The following is a 20625-nucleotide window of genomic DNA, read 5'->3' as shown; positions in this document are numbered from 1 at the left end:
ACTGGGTCAACTGTAGGAAGAAATTGTAAAAAATGATGCAGTAATTCAATTTAGCACTGTGTGAAAACTGCACAATAGCAGGATTAAAGGATCTGAAAATGAAGACAAGTGTTTCATTATTAACTCCTTAAATGTTGTTCCTTCTGCTTTTTCTGGAATGTCATTTATTTCTAGCTTAGAATTGTAATTTCTGTGTCATGATACAGTGGATACATTCTATATTGCCTCTCCATATGAGCACATTGAAGTTTTCCTGAAGGCTTAATAAAGTTTATGAAATAAGTCAGCATTCGCTATTAATTTCACCCACATAGCTAACAAAATAAATTATAAAGAAAAAGCACTATAAAATCATATAAAAGCTGTGGTGTGTATAAAACCTAGACAACTTTTTTTAAAAAAAAAACCAAACAAAAAAGTAGCTGCTTAAGTGGCCAAAGCAGCATTAAAAAAAAAAAAAAGTACTGGTAAAGCTGCAAATGAAAAGTGCTTGTACGCAAGATATACTCCTATTTGTTCCCTGTACAATGCAATCATTTAAACAGCTGGCCTCTTTTGTAACATGGTAATTTTATAGACATCATTTCTTTATGTGCCTAAAGAGGCCTTTTTTTTCTTTTTTTCTCCTTTGCCTATTGTGTGTTGTATGTGCATGTGAGTATGTTTTGGATCAGCATGTGTAACTGCCATGGCCATTCCTCCTGCAGGAAGTCCAGTCTCTGTCCCAGTGTATTACAATAACACTCCATGCTGATGATCATCGGAATCCTGTGTTCAATTCAGAAGCAAAGTCAAAATGAGTGACAATCGAAGAGAAACCAGCCTGGAATGATTTGAAGAGCTGGGTAAGCCTAAAGATGAAAAAAAAAAAAAAAAAAAAAAAGAGGGGGGGGAGGGGGGAATCCTGCTGCAGAGGAGCAATTGTACTTTTGTGTATGAATCTATAAAAAAAATCTCCTCTGAATTCTTTACTTTGAGAGCTTTGATAGCTTCAATTAAATTCAGTCTGGACATCTAAAAATAAAGTTGATAACAGACAGAAGTGTAGGCTTACTTCTGCCATGGAAAACTGTCTTTCTTCCAAACTGTATGGTAGCACTCATTTCTGAACTTAATCTTATTCTTAATTGGCAGAGGACTGATGTAAAATTCTATTTGGCTCTTTTTTGTGTGTGCCTAAATTGCAGGAAAGTGTGATTCAAAATCTGTCTTATGATTCTGGCTACCAGTCATGCAAACAAAGGGCCCTGCTAGCGCTCCTGCTCACCCGCCTGAGGCTTGCTGACAGCGATGTGCCCTGGGTCCGACTGCATCGCCGTCAGAATGCAGCCAGTGCTGGTTAACTTTGTTCTGGAAAGCAGCCTTAGGTCCCCCAATTTAAGTGTACACATTGCACTTCCCACAACTGGAACTGCAGTTGCTTGGCCATCACAACCAATAAATTAAAAATTGACACGGGGGAAAAACTGTAACAATCCAAAATAAAAGAGCAACTGGAGAGATCTGCGCTGATATTACTAACCGAGAAGTCTCAGGCCTAAATCTAGTGACTCAACTGTAAATTACCACATGTGTTTTAAAGAATCTGCAGTTTGTTTTCCTCTGCTTCCCTGTCTCAAAAAGTAGTAATATGATAAGAATTACTACTCCCTTTTGAACTCATGGTTACATGATCCCAGAACACAGAAGATACACGATACCTCATATATTTATGTATCATTTTACTGCGCAGATCTGGTGGTACACAGGATACAGCCTGCATCATCTACTTGTGTTGCCATACCATAATTCATAGTAAAATTACTGGTCAGTGAGCTCAACTGTACTATAAGTGTTGGGACTGCCATCAAGTCAGCATGAGATGAAAAAAAGAGTAGCTGAGCATATACAAAAGTATTCATACAAACAGACCACTCAATGGCACAAATGAGTATCATATACTAAAAATATTTATAATAAATATTGTGACAGAATCGTTTTGAAAATAGAAAAGGGATACAATCTTCTAATTCTGAAAATGATCATTAAGCAATTAATGTTTTCTCCATCTCTGGTCCAAAATGTAAGTTCTCCTTCAGAAGCGATTATACATTATGATTGTAGATTTACTTTTCTCTCTAGGAACAAGAAAGGATGTGCAACTTACCAGTTTAACACATGTTCAATGATGTAACAGAAAACTGACTGAAGGAGTAAGGTAAGCTTTAAAATCAGAGTGGGAACAATTTTTTTTTCCCTATAAGCACAATTAATAATGTAGAGTATATTTGTGAGATAAATTTATAAACCCCTCACACTGTTTTCTCAGTTTTTTTCAGTTTTCTCAGCTGATCATTCAACCTTTATGTTTGCCTATAGTCAATCTCATGTTTAAGTTACTGGAATTCACAGCTAGAGGTTTCATACTCTGGAACCAGAGTCCCCTATTTATGGAGGGCAAAAACCAATGCTCCTGTTGCTCAGATTTTTCAAAAGATTTTTGTGTGTGTTTTTTCTTGATGCACAGCTGCAGTTCCAGAACTCCCATAATTTCATAGTGTCTTTATGGTAACTATCAAGGCATCCTGAAACTCAGTTGCATGCTAATAGAATTTAACTGAATTTGTACTTGCCAAAATCAGTATGCCCAGTTAACTTCTTCATGAAGCTGAGATTAGCTAAAGCTTGAAATACAATGTCTACCAGAGCATCAGATTTCTATCATGACCATGCAACAGGAAAAACTTCCAGATTTAAGTTTCATGGTGTAAAAAGGATGTTTGTGTTAAGTTAGGTGCTGTTGCAGAGAGCAGTTCTGCATTGATTGGACCTTGAGAGCACTTAGATACATGGGGATTAATTTGGAAAGGTAATCCATGGCCTGATCAGCAAAAGATTAAAATATTTGGAATAAAATTCTACTTGGGCACAGCAAAATGAGGAATGGAAATTACAGCAATATACTCCCACTTTTTATAGTTTATTCATTTATCCATTTACTCATCTTGACCATTGTGCTTATGAAAGCAAAATGTAGTTTGCTTTTATGCATACCTTGCTGTATCTAAATGCTTATTTCTCAGTGGTTATAATATGTATTTAGGGATATGATCCAATAGCTACTGAAATCAAAAGCTAAGTCTGCATTGCTCTCCAGCTTATTTGAAATAGGTCCAGATCAGGAAAATAAGTGATACGTTCAGCGTTTCTGAGCGAAGTAACATGCGTCAATTAACTGTGCCACAGTTCGTTCCTGGCAGCGTCTTTGCAAAGTGATTGCCAGTCGCTTTTCATATGAATGAAATTAAGACCTTCAGGGTGGAAAAGCATGTACAATCCTTAGCTGTTTTATATGAAAAAACTTCTTTGTCATACGAGGCACAATAGCAAAGAAACAGGGTGTTAGAAGTGACATTTCTGTGCTAGTATGTGCTAAGTATGTGTATATGGTACAGTGAAGCATAGCCAGCAGCAGAACACACCGTTATTTGGATGAATCCCTTGGCAAAGCAATAACCTATGGAGAAAGGACAAGCAAGTTTGCTTTCTTGGGGTGAAGCTGGGGTGGACATAATCACAATGTAGGTGAGGGATGATAGTACAGCCTTTAATGTGCAGAGGATTAAAGCATGAGGTGGGTAAGCATAAACGTGAATTTCTAAATTTGTTTGGTAAGCCAGATGTGCATTTAGAGGAAGCAGAAATTTGAGTCAATAAACCCTAAATGGAAGGCAGACCTGTCTGCCATGATAAGGTAGCCGTTAGGCCCATGAGTGTCACTACAGTAATTAGAATATACTGAGAAATCTGACTGGCTTTTTCACATGATGGGAGCACTGCCAACTGCTTTTGGTATTGGCTGATAGCAATAGGAACAAGCTGACAACACCTGTTCTAAATTCTTTACCAGCAAGAGAAGACGCTTTTCAGTGGGTTTGTCCTTTAGCATCTCCCCTTTCTTTTCCAGTGTCTTAAGCACGTTGTAAGCAAATAAACAGCAATGGTATTTTTAAGGCTTAGTTGTGCTAGACATTGCTCAAGCTCACCTAAGAAGAGGTGCCATATATAAATTGCATTCTTCATGTGTGAGCTTCCCCTCGACATTGCATTTGCTATCAAGTTTTGGATTCACTTGTGAGTTTTCAAAGCAATGCTAGTCTATTCTGATGTTTTTCATAAGCGCTGGCAAAGGGGTTTACTATCCTGTCTCTTTCCTCTGGAGTTTCAGCTTGCTTGAAACATAAAAAAAAAGATTATTTGGAGTAAATCAATATTCCCCTAAGATGTAAATGCCTCAGCTTTTATAAGTGAAGCAAGATTTGGCCTGGCCAGTACTCTAATGTTAGATCTCAAAGGATATCTCAGGGGCTGCAGAAATTGTAATGAGGAATCAATAACCAGAACAAATCTCTCACGAGCTGGATGAAGCCTCTCAGAGTGTGTGTCTTTGTATGACTGGACATAGTTTTCTGCAGATGCGATGCAAAATGGAGGAACTCAGGAAAGTCATGTGGCAGTTTCAGTGCTGGGCAGGACTATAAGTTTTATCCCAGAGGTGAGACTGTGCTGTCAGTAGTAATATTCTTCCTGCATAAATTGCCATTGAAGGAAATGTTCTCCTTTTCTCACCCTTCATAGCTGGTACACATTGTTCCCTTTTATTGTTTAAGCAGAGGCTGCATGTCACCATAGGTACACCTGAATTACAGTTTCGATTAAAGTGAGTAATGTTTATACAGTGTTTGGGGGTTAAATGAGCATTTTCAAGTCCTACAAATGTATGCAGAGCATTTTGCTCTCTCCCACACTGTTCTTGGATGTGAACAAGATGAGCTTTCTTGTGTCCACTTGATAGCTTTATTAAAAAAATGAGTCAGGATTATGCTGCTGGACCACCATAGTCAGCTGTCTTGTCTCTCAGGGCATGAGGAACTATGTGTGTGTATATATATATATATAAAGGGGGTATTTTTTGTACCACCCTAAATTGAACGGTTCTCAGGTGTTTTGCCAGGTTGGAGATCCAGGGCAAGTTGAATCTGCAGCTGAATGCTGAGTGTGTGTATTTATAAGGCAAGCAGGAATCGAGTTGTATTTATTAATAATTGGAGATACACAGAAAGTCTGCAAATGGCTTGATATTCATAAAACCTTAAGAAAAGTTCAGATGCTGCATACTGGGTTGTTACAATTCCGTTACTGTAAGGGCCTTCTGCTTTTTTCTCTAAGCTATTGTTCTTCTGTGTTAATTAAAACACAGACAATTAAGTATATAAAAGTACACTCGAGCTTCTGTGCACATCCAGCTGAAAACAGAGCCAAATGACCAGAAACAGGCTAATGGAGTTACAAACTTTGCTTCCCAATAATGAATTTCATACTCAGTCATTCTACTCCAGTTACAAAGTGACATTTAAATTATGCTGCTGTTTCTCCTACAGCCTTCTGACAGGGTGTTTTCAGTAAGAAAATTAAATGGGTTACAAGGCACTTAAATGCAAAACTTAAAAGTGGTATCTTAATGTGTTTGATTCCTAAATGAAATGTTAGCTCTGTGTGTGCATATGATTTTACCATGAATGTGACATGTAAAACTGACAGTACATCTCATCAAATCTTCAGTGCGTTAACTTGCATCCTTTAAATGCTGGCCTTGTGACATTCCTGTTGAACCCACACAACAGAATTAGTCATGTGGAGAGGGCAACCGCTGGCAAAAGAAACAAAAAAGACAAGGCATGAGCAGCTAACTTAGCATTGTCACAGGTAAAAGACAGAAATGAATCACAGGCAACTGCAAAACCATCAGAAGAGCCAGTAATGAAGGTGATTCAACTGTAATGTCAGGCTCTCTCGAGGAGACAGCATGCACATGGATAGAGAAGTGGAGAAGAAAACAGGTGAAGGCTAATTTTTGATGTTGAAAAGAAAGCTTTATCTTCCTTGTGTGAGGCCCCAGTTTAGAAAAGGTATTTATCTATGAGGTTAACTTCGTCAGCTCCACTAACTGCACTCCAGTGAGAGATAAGAAGATAATTAAAATTACCACCATGCTTAATCAACTTGCCAGCATAGGGATACTCTCTTGAATTGGGGCACAATTAAATTAAGCTTAACTTCTTCCAAATATATGCAAGAAGTAGACATCTGGCAAAGTCTAGCTGAAAACGCACAGAGCTGCATTAAGACAATCTCCAAGGACAAAGGAAATGGAAAGTGAAAGGGTATTACAGAGCAAGACTTCTGCCAAGTCTTTTAATTTTTGTTTTGCAATGCAGACTACCAGTCACAAAAATACTGGTGATTTCACTACTTTATTGCTAAATCACCGGTGATTTCACTCATTTACCCATATATACATACATATATATGAAAATGTATGCATGTACACTAATGTACATGATTTTATAATGTTTCAGTAAGCATCTCTAATTGTTGTGTTTTACTATAGTTTATAACTGTAATTAAAAGGTCTAAAAAGGATATAAAAGAAAGTAGACTAATTGAGCTAATCAGCGACAAGATCAAGGCCCTCCTGGCCTTGAAATCTATAGCTCCATGAAAGGGAGTCTCTGAATATTTGCTGAATCTAAGAGTATTAATAACCAGCAGTTACAGTTCTGTCTGTCTACAAGGGGCACCGAAGAACTGATTTTAACAACATGCCCAGAAGGTAATAGCAGAATCTCTATTAATCCTACTGAATCAGAGTTGAGAAGACCTCTTAAACCACAGCTGGAACTAGTCTCAGCCAGATTATATGCTGCAAATTCCTGATTCCTACTCTCTGGGCATGAGCTATAAACTCACTGAAGACAGAAAGGCTTCCCTTCAGATCAGGGCTCATAAAAATAGTGTGAATGGCAGTTGTGATCTCACACTCTGGAAAGTCAGAATGCTTTAAAAATAATCTAAAATCATGGAAGAAAATAATTGTATTTTCTTATTTTTCTCTACAGTAGAAACCTTGAAGGACCTTTTCAAATGGGAAGCCTGCATTTCAGAAGTGTTTTAAAGAGTACAGTCACTCACCAAGAGCAGAAACCTAGGACCCATCAAGCACTTTTTAAGGATAAATATAATTTAAAATATCTCGCAAAGGCATCAACCAATTCCTTTTACTTAACTATGTGAAGAAAGGTAATAATTCTCTTTTTCTTCCCCCTAAACTGTAAAAGTAGAGTTCATTAGGTATGTTTTTTTTGCTTTTCTGTGCTTCTTTATGTAATTTGCTGTTTCATACATGGGGGGAAAGTTATAAAAGTACTGATGGTTTGAAGGAATGACTTGTTAATTTATTCCTTAGTCAGGTATCATCTGAATGCTTTGGAACTGCACTAAGTCTCCTGAATTCCCAGTCTCCCTATATGGCTTGTTCTAGCCTGGCCACAATGCCTGAGCAGTAGAATGTAATTTAGAGAGCTCTACTTTCAGGAAATTATCCTCCTTTTGCAACAGGTCCCTCCTCTTCCTGGGATCTGATTGTTGATCTTGCCTTTGTTTTCCATTTCACATATAAAATATAAGATTTTACAAAATAGTTTGGTTTATCAGTTGTTAGTTTTCAGCCCAAATGCATGGTATCTTCAAATATGGCAGCGGTCAGTCCTTTCTCAAGTCATTAATTTAATACTTGGTTCTAAAGGCAAATTAAAAGGGGGGTTTATACCTGAATTCTTGTCTGCAGTCCTGAATGTGTCAAAATCCACTTGACTTCACTAGACAATCAGGCCGTGCTTAATCCTGTATTTTATACTATAGTTGTTATTTTTTTTTCTACCTTTATAACATTTCCGTGATAGCCAAGCACCAGTTCAGCGGGTGATGAACCTTACTCTGCTCTTTATCGGTCTCCCTGGCTGTTTGGCTGTACAGAGGCTGACAAGAGGCAGGACAGCTCGTGCCAGAGCCTGGTTCAGGTAACTGCTACAGTTTCCATATCTCAGGCCTCCCACATGACCCCTGAGGGTGCCTACCTAAAGCCGAATGCTTGGAATGCAGACAGTTCCTACCAGTTAGGATAAAAAATCTGGAACCAATGAGGAGTAAAAAACTTAGGCTCTTGACATACATGCATGATTAAGTTTGTATATGAATGCAAACCCAGAAATATTTCACACACAGGGTCTCTACAGACCTGACATTGTCCCTGGAGGTATTTAAAAGATGTGTAGACACTGTGCCTAGGGACATGGTTTAGCAGTTGTTAGATCTTTGGAATCAATGATCTTAAACGGCTTTTCCAATCTAAATGGTTCTATGATTCTATGACATGAGACACTTAGAAAGTATGAGTTGATTTGAATGTAATCGTATGTTGGGAAAGAAACAGTATTATTGAAAACCTTCAGCTGAGTCTGGCAGTTAATCTAAACAGAAGAAAATACCAGCATCCAAAAATCTTAGACCATAAAAAAGCCACTGATCATCCTGGCAAGCTGGTCAAGTATGACTGGGAAATAAACCACTGAAACACTCTCCATGTTTCTGTAAGGGGAGACAGAGCAATTCAGCACCTGAAGCTCCTATTCAGGCAGAATTTGCTACTAATACCAGTTCTTACACCAGATCTCATCAGGCTTGACTTGAAGGAAGTTGTAGGCTTGAAGCCACAAAGTTCAGTATTAGAAAGGTAGCTTCTGTGGAGGGGGGGAAAGCAAAAATCAAATTGTCATCTGAAATTTTACTCTTTCAGTCATGAACACATTCGAACACATTCTTTTGAAAAGTTAAACAAGTGATTAGGAAGTTATCATCAAACATGTCTATGCTGGACTACCTCCCGACAGAAAAAACGGTGCTTTCATTAACAGTAATCCCAGAAAACCACTCATTTTTATTTTCTTCCAACAAAGAACCGTGCTTGTGAGGTAAAGAACATTCTAATATCCCCATCATCTGTTCCCATTTCCTTTCAAACTGAAAAGAGTATCTCTTCATTTCTCTGTTGTGTGCAGCTACTCTTTTACAACAGTGGGTTGTGAAACCAGAGCTTCCACTGACACAGGATCAGAGACAGGCTTAAGATTTTAGAGGTGGTTCTGAAGTCCTGAGAAATCCTTCACAAGCTGTATGCTTTTAGCCGTGCTGAATTGCTACTGTCTCCAGATCTAATCTTTCCAGCAGCTGATTTTCCCTTTATCCTGTGTGACCAGACTTCTCCCACAGGAGAAATTATGGTTCCAACTTTCCTAAAATTCCATCATTCTTATTACCCACAGTGGCACAAAAATGGGTCACCCTTTGAATCCTGTTTACACACTAACTTCACAAACTTATTCATTGCTTTTATCATGCAGATGGTTGTATGTAAGAAAACATATTTGTTAGATGTAAATTTTAGCTGCTTGGGGTCCCTGTCTCTATGAAGTATCTAGCCTAATGTCACCACAGGACAACATTTATGTTTTCATTTAAAAATAAAGTAGGCAGATGGGACTTCTCTCATCCGTAGAGTAGTAAATTAAAAACAAAAGTAATGATTTTTTTTAAATGCTGTACTCTGCTGGGATGAGAATTTGGCATTATGACATCTGGTCTAATTTGAGTATTCCAGTAGCTGCTGTACAGCATTTACTAAAACACGGAAATGAAGCCTGCTAATATTATTTTTGCATAATCCCTGTGAACATGCACACCAAAAGTCTGTGCTTACCCATCTCTCAGCAAAATAAAAAAAAAAACAAAAACAGTAGAGACAGTTAATTTCATGGCATATGTCAAGTATTAATCACTGGAGTTGAAATGTTATCATAAAAAGTCCACTTTAGATTATCTGTCCCTGAAAATAATGGAAAAGAGAAGCGGAAAAGAGAGAGCAGTCTCCCAATTTTATCTCAGAAAATTTATTCCCAAATAAACTTTTTCTCAGTAACATCTAGGACTCAAATTTTCTCTGAATCTTCCAACCATTTAGGCAACTTATTAAGATTCCACTGAATATTCAAAATGTTTCTTCAATTAGGTAGAGACCTTATGATGCCAAGAAACTATCAATATTAACTTAATTTTTGTCTTTTGATTATGAGCTATTAAAACTTGTCATCTTTAACAAGACACTAAGCATGACTAGTAAATGATTAAACAATTTTCAAGAGTTCAACATAACATACCACAGATATACCACCAAACTGAAATGCCTCTTCTACCTCAATACAAAATCCAAGTAAACACACTAAATAAATGGGCAGGCTGCAGTTCCCAGGAAATAATGCCTTCTGCTCTACTATGGAATAAAAAAGTTCTCATTCGTAAGTCATTGACTCTAATTTGGCCAAAAAATTGTCTGCTGAAAACTGCTGCAGATGCTAGCTGGGCTCAGACCAAGTATTACCAAGAAAAGCCATCCAGCAGATACATTACTTGATAAACATTGAAGAACTGAGCTCCATCCCTTGCTTGACTGCTGGTTGAACTGCTGGTAGGTCACAGCTCTGCTATTTCCATAAAATGCCTAGGATTCTCCACCTGTAATGAAGGAATACGGTTGTTAGTAATACTTCTGAATCATATTTACATGGTGCTTTTAAAAAAACCTAAAGGTAGTGTGATTTTTTGGGGCATGGGGGGTGGTTTTTTCGACAAGTCACTAGTTCAACTGACAGTGAGAGAATGCATTTGTCTCTCACCCTTCAGGTTTCAGTTTGGAACTGAGAGTCACAAGCGCTGAGGTCAGTAGGAATGCCATGACCTTCCAGACATGATGGATGACTTCCAGCTCCATACGCCCCACTGCCTTTGCATGAGCACTACAGATACTTACAAAGGAGACATTCTCTTAAACTTTTCAGGAAAACACTTTTGGCAAATCCAGCCAAAATACAAGCTCTTTTTATATACTTACTTTACATTTTTAGGGAAAAATAACACTGTATCAACCTGAGAAGTGCTTTTTTTTCAGTAACATTGTACTGGGGCTCCGTAAGCATTTACCTTCTGCCTCTAGCTATGGAGAATGAACAGTTAATAATACTAACTGATACAAGAAAACAGCAAGCCTTGTGTTTATTCAAAGGTTATGCAATTACTTCAGTTGGTATTTCTGTTCTGTGACAATAAAGATACAATATTTTACACAAATATAATTATGAATATTGTGAGTGCTGATTATTTAAGGAATTGTACCGAGAGAAGGAAAAAGTCTTATTTGGTCTTTAGTGTCATACAAAATTGCTGTGCAAGAGGAAATACGAATAAATATACTACATCGTCTTACGTGGGTAATCCCACATGCCTAGTAACCCTGGAACTGGGGTTCTGTGCAGGTACACGGCAACAGCAAAATTTATGCAGTTTTAGAATTTAGACCCTAATATGGAAAAGGAGCTTTCTTCCTGAATCAGCCAGCATGCCTGTACTTTCACTGGTGGTAGCTAGTATATAATACTCAAAGGACTTTGAGCCACCTTCTTTCCAGGTACCTAACCATATTCCATATTAGTATTGGTTGAAACAAAACTTTTTCCATGAAGAATTCTGCACAAAGAATCTTAAGATTTTTTTTTGCTTTTGCTTTTTGCTTTTCAGTCTAGCTCTTACGGTGGGAATAAAGAACTGGAGTCCAAAACCAAGCATGGACAGAGGGCCATTTAAAGTACCCATTTGGAAATTTGAAGGATCAGGTATGTCTTAAATAACACCTCCTTCTGTGCAGTTAAGGTAGGGGGAAAAGGAAGGGAAGGAAGGGAAACCTTCATTGAGGGTTTCTTTTGAAAAAATAAGGAAAATTTCCTTCTTTTAGACAGATGGCAAAAAGTATATGTTTCCTCTTTTACCTTTATTTATCTCAGTAGATAAACTACTCACTGAAGAGGTAGGGTACTTGAGTTCACAGTTTCTTCCATCCAGGGAATTGAAATTTAAATTTAAATCCTTATCTGTCTTTCTGGAGAGTGCTTCATCACCACTGTATGTTGCAGCATGTATGTATCTGTAAGTAAGAGAAAGAGCATTCTTCTCAGTATTTTTAGGGAAGCAATTTATTTTGCATGACACACTAATTAGGGAGCAGATGCACTTCTTTAAAGTCTGATCTCATGGTTAGGACACTCTCCTGTGATGAGGAAAAATGTTGGTTCAGATTCCCTAAAACATGAGAAGTAATTCAAAACAGATCTGCACTCTGCTGCGTTCTGAAAATGGATATCAAGAGTTACCACTGATTATCACTATTGTATTCTTCTAGTACCACATTCTAAAGTTCTTACAAAATTTTAAAGTTCTCAGGAAATTAGACCCAAGAATTTTGTGCTGGAACAGTTTTGTTCTTTAGCAGTAATGGAGAAAATAGAATCTGGTCTTTGCAACATGTGGATTCCCATGCGGGCTCCAGAAATATATTTCATTGTCTTTAGGGCAAGAACTAATTCAGAGAAAGGCTCTTTTATTTGCCACCTATGAATCTTAACCTTGACCTAGAAAGTCTATCCTTACTGTTGCATGAGGGGCAATTAAACTTCTGTGAAGCAAAACCTCCCTACCATAGCAAAGTATGTCAAGCGTATCAGAGCTCAAACCTCCAACCTCATTTTATTCCCTTTAAATGCACCAAGCTGCCTCACATTAATTTGAATAAACTGAGAACAACAGCATTTAATAGGTTTGAGAAACCTGAAAGTTCCTTCAATCTGTTTTGGGTTGTTAAGAGTTGCTGAGGGGAGAGCAGGTTTCTAAAATAAGTAAGACATAGATTTCCAAAACGAGACACGGAGCTCAGACATTTAACTGAACAACATCAGTCTGAGAAGTTACTGTGCACCAACTGCATCTCGTAGCTGTTGGTAATGGCTCGTGTGCTCACTAACAGCCTGCCCTGCTTGTGAGCTAAAACAACTTGGGGAAAAGCTCAGAGTACCAGACTGTTGCATTTCACTTGGGGATGGAGGCAGGCTAGAGCGCACACTAACTGTTCTATCATGGCAGCTCAGCTGACTGGAAGTAATTAAGCTTCTATTAGCAAGTGGTTAAAACACTGGTCATTGCTGTCCCTTCACAGACTCAAAGAAGGTGGGAAGAACACCCAACCAGAGCACATACCATTGAACGAATCATAGTCAGACAGCTCACTGATTTCTTATATAATGCAAAGATGCTTTTAAAATTCAAGGGGATCCATGGATCCTCAGATTCAGGCTGTGCATGAAGGAACACAACAAAAAATCTCTGATACTCTGGTTTTTGTCAGTATTGTCTGACCCCAATAAAGGTTTGCATGTCTCCAACAAATGCAGTAATCATTGTTTTGCTGAGATCTATGCTTAAATATGCCTTCTTTTCTTATATACCCGAATGAAGCGCATCCAGAAGCCCCTTTTATCTTACATCCTTGAAAATGAGAAAGTTTACAACAGGAAAGAGGATCCTTGATTCTGAAAATGACATGTAACTCAGCTTACAGTTTTTCTAGTAAAATCAATGCTTCTAGAATGCTGGATCCCAGGGTTTTACAATTCTGCATTGATCTCATTCACCCCGTTTCCCATGAGAGCCTTTCTGAAATACTGCTGTTGAGTAACACGCTTGCTAGTATGAAGGGGACAGAGGAGTAACCTTTGCTGCTTAAGTAAAATGCAAAATGACATAAAGCATCCAATTCAGCCTCCTTCAGGGTGTTTAAGACACAGAACTCATTTTTCTGGATGAAAAGCAGATAGTGACACTGCCAGCAGCAACTGTGTCAGCTCAGGTTCTCCCAGCAGGAGGGCCATACAGGGTGGCTGAAATGGGAAACACAACAGATGCCACAAATGGAAGTGCTCATTTAGAGCCAACGTTTAACTAGACAAAATGAGCTATAGGCATGAGGAAGTTAACAGTGACTCTTCAAAACATAACAAATGCAACTGATCAATAATGAAAAGTATAAAACAATTAAGATCTGTTTGAACAGGGGGTCCCAGCTTGCATCCAGAGCATCTGCATCTAGCTGTGGGTGAATAATGAATGCCTTGGTTTGGTATCTTCACAACAAAAACACAGAAGAGAAAAATTAAAACGCAGTTTAGGGAAGTATGACAGAGAAATGTTTTGAGCAGAAAAACCTTTCCTCTTCTTCCAAAATACCTTTAAAAAATTACATATTCATTACATTGTATGTCATATTTTTCAACCAAAATCTTTTGTATCCTATTTTATATTTATCCCCATTAAAACAGTTTTCCTGTTGTGCCTGTTTTTAAAGGAAAAATGGTACTTAGCAGTTTTTAGGAACACAAATATCAGATTGAGCTAGGTATGTTTTTGAAAAAAAGGAATTTTTAAGAGATGCACAATATAAAATACATTATTTCTAAGTAGACTATGTTAATATTTTATACAGCTTAGTGCAAAGATGACCATTACAGGCAAGTACTTACGTCATACTATATCCATTGAAAAATCAGAAATTAATTTTAATGAAAGACAAAATATTAAAACCCCAGAGTTATTAAATATTTAGAACATAACTGCTTTGTAGTGGTTATGATCAACTAAAATAAAATTAATCACATTTTTTCAAAGTAATGTAGATATATCTGGATGGTCCTCAAGCCATTAAAATACGAGTGATGGCTATTGATAAATTTAGCATTTTCCCATCACTTAGAATTGGAATGAGGGTGTGAGGAAAGCTGGTTTTGTTAACTTGCGACCAATTAGTAAAGCAGTGCCTGCCATGATCTGTAGATCATCAAAAAAATGATTAGGAGGGTTACAGTGACTTTGTTTCTCTGTATAAAGAAGTGATCAATTCCACTGCCTACCACAGAAACAAAAAATTACCTACAAACCCTGCTTACTATTTAAAGGAAGGGAAAATACGTGAATTGCTAACTACAGTTAAGAGGAAGTTGGGGTTTGTTTTTTTTTTCAATGATGACATTCTGTCTGTCTACTTATAAAAGTGGCAGATACTTCATGGTTTAGTTGTAATCCATCATTACGTATCATTCTATAATGTGTTCTATCATAATAGCTTTTAGCTGAAGTCCAGTGTAATCTCTAGGTTGTGACTCAATCAGAAATGTGGCATACCTACTTACCTGTGGCTAGAAAAGTGCAAAAATCTATAGACAGCAACAAGGTAAAAATATAGGGAAAGGTCTACGACACTGCATTATTGATGGGATACTTTGCAATACTAGGTTTCCATCGCTTAAAGAAACCTAAAATAGGGGTCATGCAATTCAGTCCACCGGCAGATGATGAACTGCAGTTAAGCTCATGTTTTCTCAGGACTGCTATTTCTCCACTCATGCATCATGAAACCAATCTCTTAAGTCCTTCAGATGTTTTTCCCATAAAGCAGTTACCTAATGGCACTCCCATCATCATAGTATGAGCCTTATATGTAGCTTGACTAGCACACCGCTCTGCACAGGGTGAATTTCACTTGGTTGAGTGCCAGAAGAGGGATGCAAATAGCTTGAGATGGCCCATGATGAAGATTACAAGTAGCACTTAAATGTCATTGTTTCCATGACCTGTTTCATTTCACGAGTGCACTGGGGTTAAAAATACTGTTCCGTCTGCCGCATAGAGTGTTTGAGATCGGGGCAGACTCTACCTGTCAGAGAGAACTACAGACAAACCCAGCGAGACTGGCTGTGCCAAGGCTGACTTCCAGCGAGGCACGCTGTTACTGCTGCTGCACCCAGCTCGCCTGGTAAAGCAGCCGGGTATAGACCACCGGAGTCTGAGGATGAGCCTCAGCTGTGGGGACGTTCAGGAAGCATGCACAGCTATTCTGGGTCCTGCATGGGAAACTGTGCTAATTGGGTAAAGCCACTCTAGTGTACAGGGACCAACTGGCAAGCGCAACTTCCACAACGAGAGAGATCCATATTTTCAAATGTAACTAACAACTTGTGACAATAAAGCAGGAACAGGAGCCAAGATGCTGGCACTTCATCTTGTCACCTCTTTCAAGCACAGTAACTAGAATTTGCATTTGTTTCTTTTCCAAAGGCAGTCACTTATTTTATAAAGTAGGCATTTAATGCATTCAGTTTCTTTGGCACAATTTTATTTTGAAGCCAAAGTCTCTAAATAGTTTGTCTCTCTTATGAAAAGAACTTGAATATTATTTAATTAATACTGTATCAAACCAGAGAAATGGCATCATCCACACACAGAGCAGAGATCAGAATTGTTTCAAAAAGGGTAAATAGCATGACTGTGATAAAGGAGAGTGAAGATGATGGAAGTATACAAAATTATGGGTGACGCAAACATGGTAAATCAAAAAGGCAGTGCACTTCAAAATCCACAACAGCCAACAGTTTGACAACACAGTATCACTGTCTATTGCCATTCATAAGTCTTGGGTAAACAGCTACATCTGTGTCTCCCTTGCCCAGTGCATATCCTGGCTTTTAGGGCTCCTTCCAGGGGATTTTACAGTATTTCGTTTCTAGACCAGGCCCTGAGCTACGATACACACGATATCAATCATTCTTACCCTGGAGGTTAAACTCCACAAAGTAGTCTATGCATGGAGGAGGGTCAATGCCAGAATAACATTTTTAGAAGAAAAGTATTCTTTATTTGGCATCTGGCTGTGGGCATGTCTTTACAGACAAAAAGAAAAAAAAAAAAGGGGGGGGGGGGGGGAAGGACAGAAAATTGGAGGGGAGTTTTTTAAACACTGGCTTAAGCCTTGGTAGGGATTAGGTAGACAAGTAGGGGTAACTTTCAGACACCCTAAATTCATTATTCTCATTTCCCTACAGCAGACTTCACAAGGAGAGCCAACAGGCAGATGAAGAAACATGAACCTGAGCTGGTACTTTCATACAGCACTGCAGAGGATACTAGTTCAAACTCCAAACAGCTTATTGCTGTGGTAGAACAGCGCTAGCTCTGAGCTAAGACCATCTGCCTCTCAGCAGCACACATTAGGCAGCCCAGCACCATGTTGATGTAAACATACCGCTTTAAGTTCTGGAAGCAGCTCCTGCATATTTGCTCAGTGCTCTACTGTGCAACAAAGACTGGTGTTCTCTTTTGTTAAAAAAGTCCTGCTTTAAATCTTGCCACTCTTTTTTGTTTTGGCTTTTTTTTTGTTGTTGTTGTTTGTTTGGCTTTTTGGAGGCAGGGTCCTTAATCATTTCTTGTCAGAACAAGTTTGTAGGCTGTCTGGAAAACGAGGTAGAGTCATTAAATTTAATAGTTCTGACACTGTTTCTTAAACAGTTCCTAAGTGTCATTTGATGGATAGCTGTCTGGAATGATACCCTCCCTCCTGCTGATACTCCTGACCAAACCCAAGTGATACAAAACGTCTCAGAATCCCAGCAATTGCCTATTAGCAATAAATTACTCCTGATTTTTGCAGTCACCTACAATACACTAACCCCATACAGCATAAGAAAAGGAGTAGATATTGTATGGATAATATGCAGATTTGAAGTTTTGTCAGATACGAGAGAAAGAGACCCTGAAACCAATATTTACTGTCAGGGTTTACAATGAAATTTCCCTTCTCAGTGGATTATCGAAGCAGGGTGATGGACTAGGTGACCTCTTCAAGGTCCTTTCAGGCTTAGGGTTTTGCCCATGCCCTTCATGTCCCACCTGTCCCCATCGTCCCCACTCTGATTTCTATAATGAATGGTCTTTTGAAATTTCAGTGAAGCAACTGTTAGTGTCCACTGCCAAAGGTAGTATAACACAGAAGCTGTACTACTGGTCCAACTGGCTGAGACAATTCCTGTGTTCTTTTTGCCCATTTTAATTAAAGAAAAGGAGAACTTTGGAAATTGAAAAGACTTAATTTTAAAAATACAGCTTGAATTTTATGAGGATAATTCATATCAAATATTATATAGGCAGAAGCTGCTCTATTTCATTCAGCTTCTGGAGAAAAATAATTATGCTCTTTACAATTTGAAGTGCATTTGTATTCCTTCCAAATAGTCCTATTACAACAAATGAAGTACTCACTATACATCTTTTTCCTGCTGGTTTTCAACTTAAATTTAATTTTCACATAGATTTATTTAAAACAATTCTCAATGTGACTAAGCCAAATGATGAATTTATGGAAGGTTTGGTAAATGTGCAATCTAGCTTAAGTTAAAAATGGCTACTTTATAATTCTGTGCCTAAATAAAATTACCCATTGTAGCCAGCTATTTGTGCATCCACTTCAAGTCTATTTCTTCAGGCACATAGTCAATCTTTAACTGAAAGGAAGCATAGTGCAAATAGGTTGCTAACAGAAAAATGTATACATACATATGCAGCATTAGTATTACACTTTTCTTTCATTTATTTTTTTTGTTCTCTGAGTCTGCTTGAGCAGTTAATATGTGTATGTATGTGTATGCATTTTATATATGCACAGAATACACTGCACATATTGATGTTGTCTTATTTTTTATTGTTTATAATACATGACTGTGTCCAAATGTAAATAGTTTGAATCTAAGAAGAAAAGTTAAATCAAATTAATCTCACTGCAGAAACGTTTTGTGACTTGTATTGGTAACAGAACAGACTGCGAGAACTTTGCCTCGGGCGAAGTGTGATCCTGTTTTCTATTCCACTGTTGGCACAAAATCAGCAGTTACACCAAAGTCTAAATCAGCCTCTCTCTGATAAAGAATGCTTGAATTCAGCACAAGATGCCTACAAATTCACCATTTTTAGGAGTGGGCCCCAAAATTTTCTGAGGATGTCTCACTGAGGTTTCAAATGGCTACCCAGCGTGGGAGATACACTCAACAACTCCTTCAGGATTTTTGACCAAGTTACCCACACTAAGTTTGGTCAGGATAAAGTTCCTTTCTCACACACAAATAGATAAAAAATGAGCTACTAAATTGTCTGTCCATATCACAACCATGTACCAACTACAGAACTGGTGTCTAATGCAAAACTCACTGCATACAATTTATGGAAAAACTTCCATCTTCCTCACAGTTCTGGATGAGGCCTGTACTTCCTACTGCGGTAGTACATCAGGCTGTTTATTTGGCAATTTCCTGACTCACACAGAGGGATTTCCATTACTGTCTTTCAAGAATTACCAGATACACAGAAAGATGTAATTCCACATCCTGAGAGATATCCAGGCTCCCAGAGTCAGACTGTATTGCGCAGTCTGCACTACAGCCCATCCAGCATGCAAATTAGACATCAGTCGTATAAATTAAGAGTGAGACTACGGTATTTTTTCTTTAAACAAGACCAAAAAAAAAAAAAAAAAATCACAAACTGTTTCATCTTCTTTTTCCCCACTGTTTTCATTTTTGATGTTAAAAGGTTGACAGCTGCACGCTAAGGAGATAGGCTTACAGGGAAATTACAAGCAGGTAAGCGGCGAGCGAACACAGCAGCTCTTCGGAGGCGCCCGTCTCTCCGTGCGCCCTTAACCCAGGCACCTCGGGGAAGGCAGCAGAACTCACCCAGCTGCCGCGGAGGGGTTCCCTCAGCCGCCTGTGTGCCAGGGAAGATGCTGAACCCTGTCACCACGGGCTGTTTAACTCAGTGTAAGATCATACCCTACTTCGCCCTATAATAACTTCTTCATGACTGTGATGTTACTTTTTGATACAGGATTAATGGAGTGCAGCAAATACCGAGATATTGATTATAAGGCCTCATTTTTCATTGTTAGTATCTCCTGCCTACTATTAAGCTTACAGCACAGTAAAGCCTGGAATTTAGAATAGTAACATGTTCAAAAAAACAGAATTCAGAACTCTTTTGCTTCCTGTTACTTTGCTTACTTTAAACCACAGAGAATGTGGTTTTGATTTGTGATTAAGCCATGGGTTTTAACCAGATCCTGTTTTATAAACCTTTAACTAGTGCATCAGAAGTTTCTAACATACGTATTTTATTGCAACAACGGTCCATCAAAAGAATGACTTTATATCATGCAACCAGCATTTCCTGAGCAATGGTGCAAAGGTATATGGAGCTCCTAATGGTTTAACTACTAACTTTCTCAAATTTGCTTAGGTTCCCCACATGGCAGCACAAGGGGTTGCTTACTCTGGAGAATTTTACACTCATGATGAAATAATGAAATAATACTGAACCCTGGCCATATATGAAAGCCTCCAGAGTTCCTAAATTCTTCAAAAGGCTCATAAAATCTTTGAAGTTGATAGCACTTTCTGTGTTGTCTTCTGTATTAAGTGAAATGGAAGACAGAGAAGGCATTTGGGTTTTGTTATTTTGAAATGAGACAGTGAGAAGGGTCTGCCATAAACAAAGCTTATGAATAAATGAATGCACCTGACAAAGAAGTTAATGATCACATGGACTGAGCCCAAATTCTTGATCAATGACTCATGTAGGCTGCTTTGCTTAAGCTTTGGCAAATCAATACTCCATTTTGTTAAACAAGTAAAATAGATTTTTTTTGTAGGGGTGCTCTGGATTAATTTTTAAATATAAATTGTCAGACAAAGAAAATCTGCAAGGTTCCTTGGGAGTATTGCCTGAACCTTCCCTAATGTCTTTGCTTCTTATTATTTACTGTCATGTTATGCTTCTTACAGGTCAGAACACAGCAGATGACCAGTTATGGTCGATAAACAGTAGAATTTAGAAGACACTATTGTAGTTTCAGAGCTCATGCCTTTGCAGACTTATTAGTATGGTATAATTATGTCACTACATTAGATTGCTATTAAATGAAGTGGGATTGGTAAA

At 38.2% G+C, this 20625-nt stretch overlaps 1 long non-coding RNA gene across 2 annotated transcripts in view; it reads right to left on the bottom strand.

Annotated features, from left to right (window-relative positions):
- Window positions 1-902: 902 nt before the first annotated feature.
- Window positions 903-20625, bottom strand: part of LOC121098163 — a 76906-nt gene continuing 57183 nt past the window's right edge. Inside the window, exons 3-5 of one of the 2 annotated variants that reach the window (XR_005831192.1) lie at window positions 11785-11908; window positions 10342-10446; window positions 903-5689 (exon numbers count right to left, since the gene is read on the bottom strand). This is a non-coding gene — a long non-coding RNA (uncharacterized LOC121098163). Of the gene's footprint in view, window positions 5690-9737; window positions 10447-11784; window positions 11909-20625 lie in introns of those variants that run through there. The other variant, XR_005831191.1, reaches the window with a different exon arrangement.

The sequence above is a fragment of the Falco naumanni genome, chromosome 15, assembly GCF_017639655.2.
Source record: "Falco naumanni isolate bFalNau1 chromosome 15, bFalNau1.pat, whole genome shotgun sequence".
Lineage (NCBI taxonomy): Eukaryota > Metazoa > Chordata > Aves > Falconiformes > Falconidae > Falco > Falco naumanni.
Note: the sequence above shows the minus strand (reverse complement) of the source record. Positions and strands in the feature narration are given on the sequence as shown.